The sequence below is a fragment of the Dendrobates tinctorius genome, unplaced genomic scaffold (genome assembly GCF_039654945.1).
Source record: "Dendrobates tinctorius isolate UK_male_01 unplaced genomic scaffold, ASM3965494v1 ptg000455l, whole genome shotgun sequence".
Taxonomy (NCBI): domain Eukaryota; kingdom Metazoa; phylum Chordata; class Amphibia; order Anura; family Dendrobatidae; genus Dendrobates; species Dendrobates tinctorius.
This window is the reverse complement of record NW_027362117.1, coordinates 2681695-2693983: the sequence shown is the minus strand read 5'-3', so window position 1 is coordinate 2693983 and position 12289 is coordinate 2681695. Positions and strand designations below refer to the sequence as shown.

Sequence of the window (12289 nt, the reverse complement as noted above, 5' to 3'; positions counted from 1 at the left end):
GAGCAGTGTAGACGCCTGTCACCAGCAGTTGCATTGTACGGTGCAGTCCGGGGCAGTGTAGACGCCTGTCACCAGCAGCTGCATTGAACGGTGCAGTCCGGAGCAGCGTAGACGCCTGTCACCAGCAGTTGCATTGTACGGTGCAGTCCGGGGCAGCGCAGACGCCTGTCACCAGCAGTTGCATTGTCCGGTGCAGTCCGGAGCAGCGTAGACGCCTGTCACCAGCAGCTGCATTGTACGGTGCAGTCCGGGGCAGCGTAGACGCCTGTCACCAGCAGCTGCATTGTGCTGTGCAGTCCGGGGCAGCGCAGACGCCTCTCACCAGCAGCTGCATTGTACGGTGCAGTACGGGGCAGCGTAGATGCCTGTCATCAGCAGCTGCATTGTACGGTGCAGTCCGGGGCAGTGTAGACGCCTGTCACCAGCAGTTGCATTGTACGGTGCAGTCCGGAGCAGCGTAGACGCCTCTCACCAGCAGCTGCATTGTGCGGTGCAGTCCGGGGCAGCGCAGACGCCTCTCACCAGCAGCTGCATTTTACGGTGCAGTCCGGAGCAGCGTAGACACCTGTCATCAGCAGCTGCATTGTACGGTGCAGTCCGGGGCAGCGTAGACGCCTGTCACCAGCAGTTGCATTGTACGGTGCAGTCCGGGGAAGCGTAGACGCCTGTCACCAGCAGCTGCATTGTACGGTGCAGTCCGGAGCAGCGTAGACGCCTGTCATCAGCAGCTGCATTGTACGGTGCAGTCCGGGGAAGCGTAGACGCCTGTCACCAGCAGCTGCATTGTACGGTGCAGTCCGGGGCAGCGTAGACGCCTGTCATCAGCAGGTGCATTGTACGGTCCAGTCCGGGGCAGCGTAGACGCCTCTCACCAGCAGCTGCATTGTACGGTGCAGTCCGGGGCAGCGTAGACGCCTGTCACCAGCAGTTGCATTGTACGGTGCAGTCCGGAGCAGCGTAGACGCCTGTCACCAGCAGTTGCATTGTACGGTGCAGTCCGGGGCAGCGTAGACGCCTGTCACCAGCAGTTGCATTGTACGGTGCAGTCCGGGGCAGCGCAGACGCCTGTCATCAGCAGTTGCATTGTACGGTGCAGTCCGGGGCAGCGTAGACGCCTGTCACCAGCAGCTGCGCCCGTGGCCCCAGGTGAGCTCCGTGCCAGTATCTGGCCACTTGGCAATCAGCGATCTTTATTCTAGTGAAAAAGTACGACACAAACGCTGGATTAATCGTGCGGGGCCAGTGGGCGACACGGGTGCCGATCCTGCACACCATCCTTGTGTGCCATCTTCTCCTTCCTCTACAGAATGACATCGCAATTCCCCGAAACCTCCGGTCTCCATCTCCGGGGACACTACGCTGTTAAACTTGCTAACAAGCCCTTAGCCCCTGGGAAAATGAGAGTTGCTAAACATTCGGCTTGGAGAGAACATAATCCACATGAGTGTTTGACACTTTGTCGGGGAGGACGGTGGGAACGCGGCGATTGGCGCTTTCTGCCATTGGCAAAAGTGGGATGAGGGGAGGGGGGTCAGAGTCCATTTTGAAGGTTTCCTGCTGTCTCGCTTGATACTTTTCAGTAGGAATCCAGATTACTTCTGGGGGAGCGTCCTCGGGGACGGTTCTCTGCCATTATGCTGTTAGGGTAGTGTTACCTCCCGCGGTTTATTGCGTTATTGGCTTGTAATGGAGCGGAGGATCCTAACTCTCGCGCTCGTGTTAGGGATTTGTGACTGCTTTCATTACCTTGTTACCTTGTATCGGATCAGTCCCCTGTTAGCTTGTAATGGAGCGGCGAGGATTGTATCCGGCACTTTCTACATCGCGGCCTAGGTTGTATAATGACATTACCCGGGGGGAGCGGACATGCCGTGCAGGAGCGGGCTCCATTTCACCTGCAAATCCCCAGCGAAGACGACATAATAAATGATCCTGTATAAACGCCTGTCTAATCCTCCCTCCGAATCCTGCCCCGCGCTCTCCTCCTTATCTACAACATGTCACCGTCTGACCCACTCACCACTAAACACATCCCCCCAAATCGTGGAGGGTCATGTGGAGGGATGCTACGGGAATTACATATTCAGCCCGGAGCCCCCGCTCTCTGTCCCCCCGCCAGTGTATCTCCATATTCGTCATGAACCTGCACTTTATAAAGCGCTATCGCCTCATTATAGCAGAGATAGAGGAATAATATGTCAGGAGGAAAATAAATAGCTGGAACGAGGGGCTGCGGGGGGCACAGGGGGCGTGGAAGGAATGAGTGGGCTGCATTTAATGTGATGCATGAAGGTGACACATTGTAACGATTGAGTAGGAGACGCCGTTGGTGTAAGATCAGGGCAATATTAGGATAGAAAAAATAAGGGGTTAAAATCCCACCGGGGTCACATTTGGAGGGGGTTTTGTGCTCTTACTGTACACATACTGTGGATATGGGAGATTAGATTGTAAGCTCCTGGGGTCAGTGATGATGGGAGTGATACATTAGATTGTAAGCTCCTGGGGTCAGTGATGATGGAGTGATACATTATATTGTAAGCTCCTGGGGAGTGATGCATTAGATTGTAAGCTCCTGGGGTCAGTGATGATGGAGTGATACATTATATTGTAAGCTCCTGGGGTCAATGATGATGGGAGTGATACCAAGATTAGATTGTAAGCTCCTGGGGAGTGATGCATTAGATTGTAAGCTCCTGGGGTCAGTGATGATGGAGTGATAGACAGATTAGATTGTAAGATCCAGGGGTCAGTGATGATGGGAGTGATATATTAGATTGTAAGCTCCTGGAGTCATTGATGAAGGGAATGATACACTGTCTTACATTAGATTGTAAGCTCCTGGGGATAATTTCTTATATGTGATGATAAATACAACCATGTGAAATGTAAGGCTTTGTGCTCACGTAGCATTTTAAACTGGACACTCAAAACCGGACTCCTTCCCAGAAAACGCGCGTTTTCTTCCGCGCGATTTCACCGCGATTATGTTCGCGTTTTTGCCGTGATTTTCTCAAGCACTTTCCAAGCGATTTGAAGCATCTCTTGGAAAGTGATTGACAGGTTGGTCACACTCGTCAAACATAGTGTTTGACAAGTGTGAGCAGCTTTTTACTATTGAGGCCGCCTATGCGGCATCAGTAGTAAAAGATAGAATGTTAAAAATGATTACAAAATAAAAAATCGGGGTATATTTACCTTCCGACGTCCCGCGCAGCCTCAGCGACGCTCCCGTTCCCAGCGATGCCTTGCGAGACCTGTGATGACGTTGGTCTCGCGTTGCTATAGTGATCTCATGAGACCGCTAGAGTCACGCGAGACTACGTCATCACAGGACCTTGCCGCAAGGCATTACTGGGAACGCTGAGGCCGGGAAGGCAGCGCGGGACGCCGGAAGGTAAATATACCCCGATTTTTTATTCTTTTTTTTACAGGGGTATGGTACCCAGGGCCTGGAGGACAGTCTCCTCTCCTCTACACCGTGGGTACCATCCACACATGAGACGCTTAACTTTGCGCATGGTGTGCATAGCCACATGCGGGAAGTGATTCTCATGCATTCCTATGGGTGCGGAATCGCGGCAATTCTTTGCGATTCCGCAAAAAGAATGAGCATGCTGCGTTTTTTTCCGCGATGCGATTCCGCCACGGAAAAAAGCGCAGCATTAGCGCAGCATGTGCGGAATGCCATAGGAATGCATGGGGGGCGTTCTGTACGAGTTTTTTTAAACGTTTTCACGCCGAAAATCGCGGCAAAAACGCTTAAAAATAGCATCATGGGCACACGGTAAATAATTGCAGAATCTGTAAATATTTTCTCCAGTTACTTATTGTGATAAAACACGCAGTGGTGCAGAGATAATGGGGCTTCAGTAATAGTTGGGGTACCCTGGTAACAGTTTTAGAGGTTACAGTGATTCAAGTGGATATTGGGGTACACTGACTATAGTGGCTGTGGAGGGACACTGGGTCCAGTAATAGTGGAGCACCCTTAGTGATTATAGTTGGGCTGCAGCAGTTCTGACGCTATAGGGGATGAATGGATTCCAGTTTTAGTGGGGTACGCTAACACATCTAATGGGGGTACATTGATTCCAGTTATTGTCGGTTACATCAATTACACTCACACAGCGGTTCGGTGATTATAGATTTTGTGGGGTACATTGATCACAGTTATAGTAAGGGAACAGCGGTTATGATTATAGTGGGGTACACTAACAGTTGTAGTGGGGGTGCATCAATTACAGTTCTATATGGAGTACAGTGATTATAGTGGGCACACTTGTTTCAGTCATAGTGGGGTACATTGTGTACTGTTATATCGGGGGTACGCTGACTGTAATTTCCATCAGGGTGAAGCGGCTTCCAGTTACATGGGGAACACACTGCTCCCAGTAATGCGTGTATACATGAAGCTGCCAGTTTGGGCAGCGCACCATATAACACAGGGTAATTACTGGAGGATATTGGGTCTGCGAGGGGCACAAGGCGCAGCTTTAATCACGCTCAGACAGGGCCAGTTGGTCGCAGCAGGAGCCACTAAATGACAATCAGTTGTAATAAGTCGATGCAAAACTCTTCAGATAACCAGCAGCGTGGGCTCGGCTCAATCAATCAATGTCTGTTCGACCAGATTGTATCCAAGTCTATTCCAGATAGTTCTCGGCAATATCCGATCACGTTCCACCATGTTACTACCCTGATCACAGGCCCAGGTTATCAGCCTGGATACAATGTCTCATGTATGTGACATTAACCAGCAGAGGATACATGTGTCACACATCAGATACCAGACCCTGAGCAACAAACCATCGAGTGTCAGCTCTGCAGGTTACACGGTATCAGCATAAGACCTCCTCATGGGGCACAGAATAGCACAATGCCTTATTATACAGGTAGATTATTCTATATGTGTCGGCCCCATGAAGGCGCTCGTGGATCTCTACTAAGGATTGCAAACTGTCTGCAGGTTTCCGCATTACAAGCCTCATCACATGTATCATCAGCTCATAATTTATATAGACATAGACGACACAGCAAACATCAAAGTGCCTTCGTTTTATTGTGACCCATACAGCGAACACCACCCCATAATTAGACCCCACCCCATAATAGACACCCTACAGGGGCCGTACACCCCCACACTGCAATATTACCCCCTGCTATACATTCTAGAACCTGTGGTTATGGTCATATTCATTCAGAGTGGAAACCAATAGCCGGTGGAGTAAGCTGAACCCCAATAATGCAAGAAATCACAGGATAAACCCACACAGCCACTGTCACTCAGGTTCATCACCCCACAGACACATATGTACAAATGATCAATAGATTGTCACATAGTCTCATCCCAACATACAGAACCTCCAACCCTCCCTGCGAACAGCAAAATACTCCGAAATACAGGACACAATGGTCGTTGTCAGGCTAAACACCCACTTGCCTTTTAATAAAATAACATTATATAACAGCCCTGGGAGCTTAGTGCAATAATCCACAGACCTGTCCCAGTGGGGGTGATATGCTGCAGACAATATACAAAGTGTCACATAAATATAAGAGGAAAGGGTGGGGATCATAGCAGGAGCCCCCCACAGAGATACTATGTAATCCATGGCAATATTTCAATAAACAACGTGATATCTAGCAACACACACGGATAGATAGATAGATAGATAGATAGATAGATAGATAGATAGATAGATAGATGCTACCCAGTCTTGTACACAGACTATGGGCTGCACAGGTAAGGAGGTTCAGCGTCTACCTGCTCAGCATCTAGTTACTGGAGATGCAGTTCAGCAATCGCTCTCCTATACAGAGCTCTGGTGTCACAGCCATTGACAGAGACAATACATTTACTAGACTGTCCCAGTCTTGTCCCTTTGCAATTCTAATCCTATTTGCACTCCCAGAGCCTCAGTAAGTGCACAGCACACAAGCTGCAGACGCTCAAACCTTCCTACAATGCAGAAGTGCTGGAGACAAGGTGGAAGCCCACAGTGGATACAATGTATGTGCCAAAGTCTAAATGACACCTTGAGACAATGTATATACCGCGAATGACATTAAGAATCTGCTGGAGGCAAAGTATATAAGATGCCAAGTAAGGCTGATCTCTAGACCCAATGTGTATGGGATGGACGCAGTCTGGAATCCGCTTATATGTGTCACCCTGTCACCTGTATACAACATATCATCACTGGATATAATGTATATATGCCACAATGATAAGTGCTGGCAATTGTCCTACATTCTGTCATTGTCTATACATCACCCCCGAATACAATGTACTCATTTTACATAGTAGAAATGCATAATCTACGCCTGGATACAGTATATGAGAACTGGATACAAAGCTGGGTATATAATATACACCTATAGGATACAAAGGCACCGAAGATCAGGTCAATGTCCCATGGTGATACAGTATATAGTCGCTGGATGCAATGTGTAAATAACACCTGGATACAAGGTAGAGATCCTATAGGTATAACATACATATACCTCTGACTACAATGTATACAATATTAAAGGAGTAATATATGTAGTCTATAACCCTGTATACATCCTATAAGAGTAATATATATAAACCGTACCCATGTATACATCCTGTAGGAGTAATATATATAGACCAAACCCCTGTATACATCCTGTAGGAGTACTATATATACAAGCCATACCCCGACACACATCCTATATGAGTATTATATATACACACAATACCCCTGTATACATCCCATAGGAGTATTATATATAGACCACAGGCCTGAGTACAATGTATACATCCTACAGGAGCATTATATAGAGACCATACCTCTGTACACGTCCTATATGAGTATTATACATACACCATACTCCTGTATACATTCTGTAGGAATATTATATATACCCAATACCCCGTATACATCCTAAAAGAGTATTATATATACACCATACCCATGTATACCATCCTATATTAGTATATATAGTCCATAGCCCTGTAAACATCCTGTAGGAGTATTACATATAGTCCACAGCCCTGTATATAATCTATATGGGTATTATATATAGACCATACCCCTGCATACCTCCTATTGGAGTATTATATAGAGACCACAGCCCTGTATACAATCTATAGGAGCATTACATATAGTCCACAGCCCTGCATACAATGTATACATCATATAGGAGTATTATATATTGACCATACCCCTGTATACATCCTATAGGAATAATATATATACACCATGCCCCTGTATACATCCTATAGGAGTATTACATAGAGACCACAGCCCTGTATACAATCTATAGGAGTATTATATATAGTCCACAGCCCTGTATATAATCTATATGGGCATTATATATAGACCATACCCCTGTATACATCCTATAGGAATATTACATATCGACCATACCCCTGTATACATCCTATAGGAGTATTATATATACACCATGCCCCTGTATACATCCTATAGGAGTATTATATATAGACCACAGCCCTGTATACATCCTATAGGAGTATTATATATACACCATGCCCCTGTATACATCCTATAGGAATATTACATATCAACCATACCCCTGTATACATCCTATAGGAGTATTATATATACACCATGCCCCTGTATACATCCTATAGGAGTATTATATATACACCATGCCCCTGTATACATCCTATAGGAATATTACATATCAACCATACCCCTGTATACATCCTATAGGAGTATTATATATACACCATGCCCCTGTATACATCCTATAGGAGTATTATATATACACCATGCCCCTGTATACATCCTATAGGAGTATTATATATAGACCACAGCCCTGTATATAATCTATATGGGCATTATATATACACCATACCCCTGTATACATCCTATAGGAGTATTATATATACACCATGCCCCTGTATACATCCTATAGGAGTATTATATATAGACCACAGCCCTGTATATAATCTATATGGGCATTATATATACACCATACCCCTGTATACATCCTATAGGAGTATTATATATAGTCCACAGCCCTGTATACTATGTATACATCCCACCTGGATGAGTGCAGAACAGAATGGAGCGTCCTCAGTGGATACAATGTATAAATCCTACCTTGACACAATGCCCAAGTCCTGCCTGGATACAAGGTACAGTGACACCTGGTACAATGGATCCTCCTGCCTTCCTACAGCACTAACAATGGAAAGTCTCCCTCCTGCAGACACCGAAGTCCTGAGCGATAATCCCAGCCCGGCTGCTGAGCGATAATCCCAGCCCCACAGCAGCCGTCGCCCCTGGCCAGATCCCACCACCACGCATGTACATACACGGAGAGGCTCCATCCACGGGCTCCACGATCCTGCTGGTCACATCCCATCCGCCCTGGTCACAGGGAGCTGCAGATCTGGTCCCTGAGCTTCTCTCCACCCAGCAGCCCCCCAGGACTCACATCATTAGCACAGAAACCCAGGAGGAGAAGAGCAGAGATGTCCAGCTGTGACAGAGGAGGAGAGAGATGGAGAGAGAGAGGAGGCAGGGAGAGGAGGAGGAGAAAGGGGCAAGGTAAAGGGGGGCACAGAGGAGGAGGCACAGAGGAGAAGGACTGAGGAAGCCTGCCCCTGAGCTGCAGGTGACAGGTACACATCAGGCTGCACACAGGGGGCTCATCAGCACCAACACTAAGGGTCCCAGCAATCCCAGACAGTGCAGGGGGGAGAAGACAATGGAGAGCAATGAGGAGGGGCTGACAGTGGGCACAGCAGGCTACCTGTGATCTAGGAGGGCTGGCAATCTAGAGCTGACACTCTGATACAGCAGGCAGAAGATGGCAATTACTGGGGGGATGGACATGATTACTGTGATGGGCACAGACAACTGATCCCAATGTCAGCGCTGAATATAGTAGAATGGGCAGCGCCTTCCACACATGGGGTCAGGACTTGGCTCCTGAGTGCCTCTTTTGCATTCATTGGGGGCAGTGTAACACATCTCTGCTGTTCACAGGGGGCACATGGGGGACAGGGGCTCACCAGTTTACACCACTGATGCTGGGTTCTTGCCAAGAACCTTTATTAGAGATGGATTGTACATGTTCCTAGATATGGAATACATTTACATCAGTTAGGAAAGTCTCTCTGGTCACAATATTGATCCTATCTTCCCATCCATGGAAATTGGAATATTTGTCAGACAGCTAGAAGGGTTAATAGCTTCTATAGTCCGTGCGTCCAGTCTTCTATATTGGCCGATTAATCATTGCATGAGGGAAAACTTCTATTTTAAGCCATTATAATATATGTCATCTGCTGTGCAAAAGATTTATTAACCATTTGCGCCAAGATTTACAGACATTTGTAACAACTCTTTTCCTAAAAAGTGTCTGCAGTTATCAGGTGTCACTACTGGATGAGCGGCGACTCCAAAAACTTACATTTATAGGTTGAACTCGATGGACTTGTAACTCTTTTTTCAACCTTAAAACTATGAAACTCTGAAATTACAGCACATGACTGCTATGGCCACCGATCGACAGCTTCGGTCATACACTGGATGCTTGTAAATGAAGACCGGAAGGACTGCTGAAGAATCAGAAGAGCCGCCGAAGAATCAGAAGGGCCACCAAAGAGTCAGAAAGGCCACCAAAGAGTCAGAAGGGGCACCAAAGAGTCAGAAGGGCCGCGGAAGAATCAGAAGGGCCGCGGAAGAATCAGAAGGGCCGCGGAAGAATCAGAAGGGCCGCCGAAGAGTCAAAAGGACCACCGAAGAATCAGAAGGGCCGCCGAAGAATCAGAAGAGCCGCCGAAGAATCAGAAGGGCCACCAAAGAGTCAGAAGGGCCACCAAAGAGTCAGAAGGGACGCCGAAGAATCAGAAGGGCCGCCGAAGAGTCAAAAGGACCACCGAAGAATCAGAACGGCCGCTGAAGAATCAGAAGGGCCGCCGAAGAGTTAAAAGGACCACCGAAGAATCAGAAGGGCCGCCGAAGAATCAGAAGGGCCGCCGAAGAATCAGAAGAGCCGCCGGAGAATCAGAAGGGCCACCAAAGAGTCAGAAGGGCCACCAAAGAGTCAGAAGGGACGCCGAAGAATCAGAAGGGCCGCCAACAAGTCAAAAGGACCACCAAAGAGTCAGAAGAGCCGCCGAAGAATCAGAAGGGCCGCCGAAGAATCAGAAGGGCCGCCGAAGAATCAGAAGGGCCGCCGAAGAATCAGAAGGGCCGCCGAAGAATCAGAAGGGCCGCCGAAGAATCAGAAGGGCCGCCGAAGAATCAGAAGGACCACCAAAGAGTCAGAAGAGCCGCCGAAGAATCAGAAGGGCCACCAAAGAGTCAGAAGAGCCGCCGAAGAATCAGAAGGGCCGCCGAAGAATCAGAAGGGCCACCAAAGAGTCAAAAGGACCACCAAAGAGTCAGAAGAGCCGCCGAAGAATCAGAAGGAACGCTGAAGAATCAGAAGGGCCGCCAAAGAGTCAAAAGGACCACCAAAGAGTCAGAAGAGCCGCCGAAGAATCAGAAGGGCCGCCGAAGAATCAGAAGGGCCGCTGAAGAATCAGAAGGACCACCAAAGAGTCAGAAGAGCTGCCGAAGAATCAGAAGGGCCGCCGAAGAATCAGAAGGGAGGACTGCCAAAGAGTCAAAAGGACCACCAAAGAGTCATAAGAGCCGCCGAAGAATCAGAAGGGCCGCCGAAGAATCAGAAGGGCCACCAAAGAGTCAGAAGAGCCGCCGAAGAATCAGAAGGGCCGCCGAAGAATCAGAAGGGAGGACTGCCAAAGAGTCAAAAGGACCACCAAAGAGTCAGAAGAGCCGCCGAAGAATCAGAAGGGCCGCCGAAGAATCAGAAGGGCCGCTGAAGAATCAGAAGGGCCGCCAAAGAGTCAAAAGGACCACCAAAGAGTCAGAAGAGCCGCCGAAGAATCAGAAGGGCCGCCGAAGAATCAGAAGGGCCGCTGAAGAATCAGAAGGACCACCAAAGAGTCAGAAGAGCTGCCGAAGAATCAGAAGGGCCGCCGAAGAATCAGAAGGGAGGACTGCCAAAGAGTCAAAAGGACCACCAAAGAGTCATAAGAGCCGCCGAAGAATCAGAAGGGCCGCCGAAGAATCAGAAGGGCCACCAAAAAGTCAGAAGAGCCGCCGAAGAATCAGAAGGGCCGCCGAAGAATCAGAAGGGAGGACTGCCAAAGAGTCAAAAGGACCACCAAAGAGTCAGAAGAGCCGCCGAAGAATCAGAAGGGCCGCCGAAGAGTCAGAAGGGCCACCAAAGAGTCAGAAGGGCCACCAAAGAGTCAGAAGGGCCACCAAAGAGTCAGAAGGGCCACCAAAGAGTCAGAAGGGCCACCAAAGAGTCAGAAGGGCCACCAAAGAGTCAGAAGGGCCACCAAAGAATCAGAAGGGCCACCAAAGAGTCAGAAGGGCCACCAAAGAGTCAGAAGGGCCACCAAAGAATCAGAAGGGCCGCCGAAGAATCAGAAGGGCCGCCGAAGAATCAGAAGGGCCGCCGAAGAATCAGAAGGACCACCAAAGAGTCAGAAGGGCCGCCGAAGAATCAGAAGGGAGGACTGCCAAAGAGTCAAAAGGACCACCAAAGAGTCAGAAGGACCACCAAAGAGTCAGAAGGACCACCAAAGAGTCAGAAGGACCACCAAAGAGTCAGAAGGACCACCAAAGAGTCAGAAGAGCCGCTGAAGAATCAGAAGGGCCGCCGATGAATCAGAAGGGCCGCCGAAGAATCAGAAGGGCCACCAAAGAGTCAGAAGAGCCGCCGAAGAATCAGAAGGGCCACCAAAGAGTCAGAAGGGAGGACTGCCAAAGAGTCAAAAGGACCACCAAAGAGTCAGAAGAGCCGCCGAAGAATCAGAAGGGCCGCCGAAGAATCAGAAGGGCCGCCGAAGAATCAGAAGGGCCGCCGAAGAATCAGAAGGGCCACCAAAGAGTCAGAAGGGCCACCAAAGAGTCAGAAGGGCCACCAAAGAGTCAGAAGGGCCACCAAAGAGTCAGAAGGGCCACCAAAGAGTCAGAAGGGCCGCCGAAGAATCAGAAGGGCCGCCGAAGAATCAGAAGGGCCGCCGAAGAATCAGAAGGGCCGCCGAAGAATCAGAAGGACCACCAAAGAGTCAGAAGGGCCGCCGAAGAATCAGAAGGGAGGACTGCCAAAGAGTCAAAAGGACCACCAAAGAGTCAGAAGGACCACCAAAGAGTCAGAAGGACCACCAAAGAGTCAGAAGGACCACCAAAGAGTCAGAAGGACCACCAAAGAGTCAGAAGAGCCGCTGAAGAATCAGAAGGGCCGCCGAAGAATCAGAAGGGCC

General features: G+C 48.8%; 1 protein-coding gene across 6 annotated transcripts in view; it reads right to left on the bottom strand.

Annotated features, from left to right (window-relative positions):
- The window catches only part of LOC141077484 (contactin-4-like), a 271638-nt gene that overhangs the window by 169068 nt on the left and 90281 nt on the right, over positions 1 to 12289 (bottom strand). Inside the window, exon 1 of one of the 6 annotated variants that reach the window (XM_073564448.1) lies at positions 8312 to 8485. The exons of the other annotated variants lie outside the window; for them this stretch is intronic. The gene's annotated coding sequence lies outside the window, so the exon portion shown is untranslated. Of the gene's footprint in view, positions 1 to 8311; positions 8486 to 12289 lie in introns of those variants that run through there. 6 annotated transcript variants of the gene reach the window in all.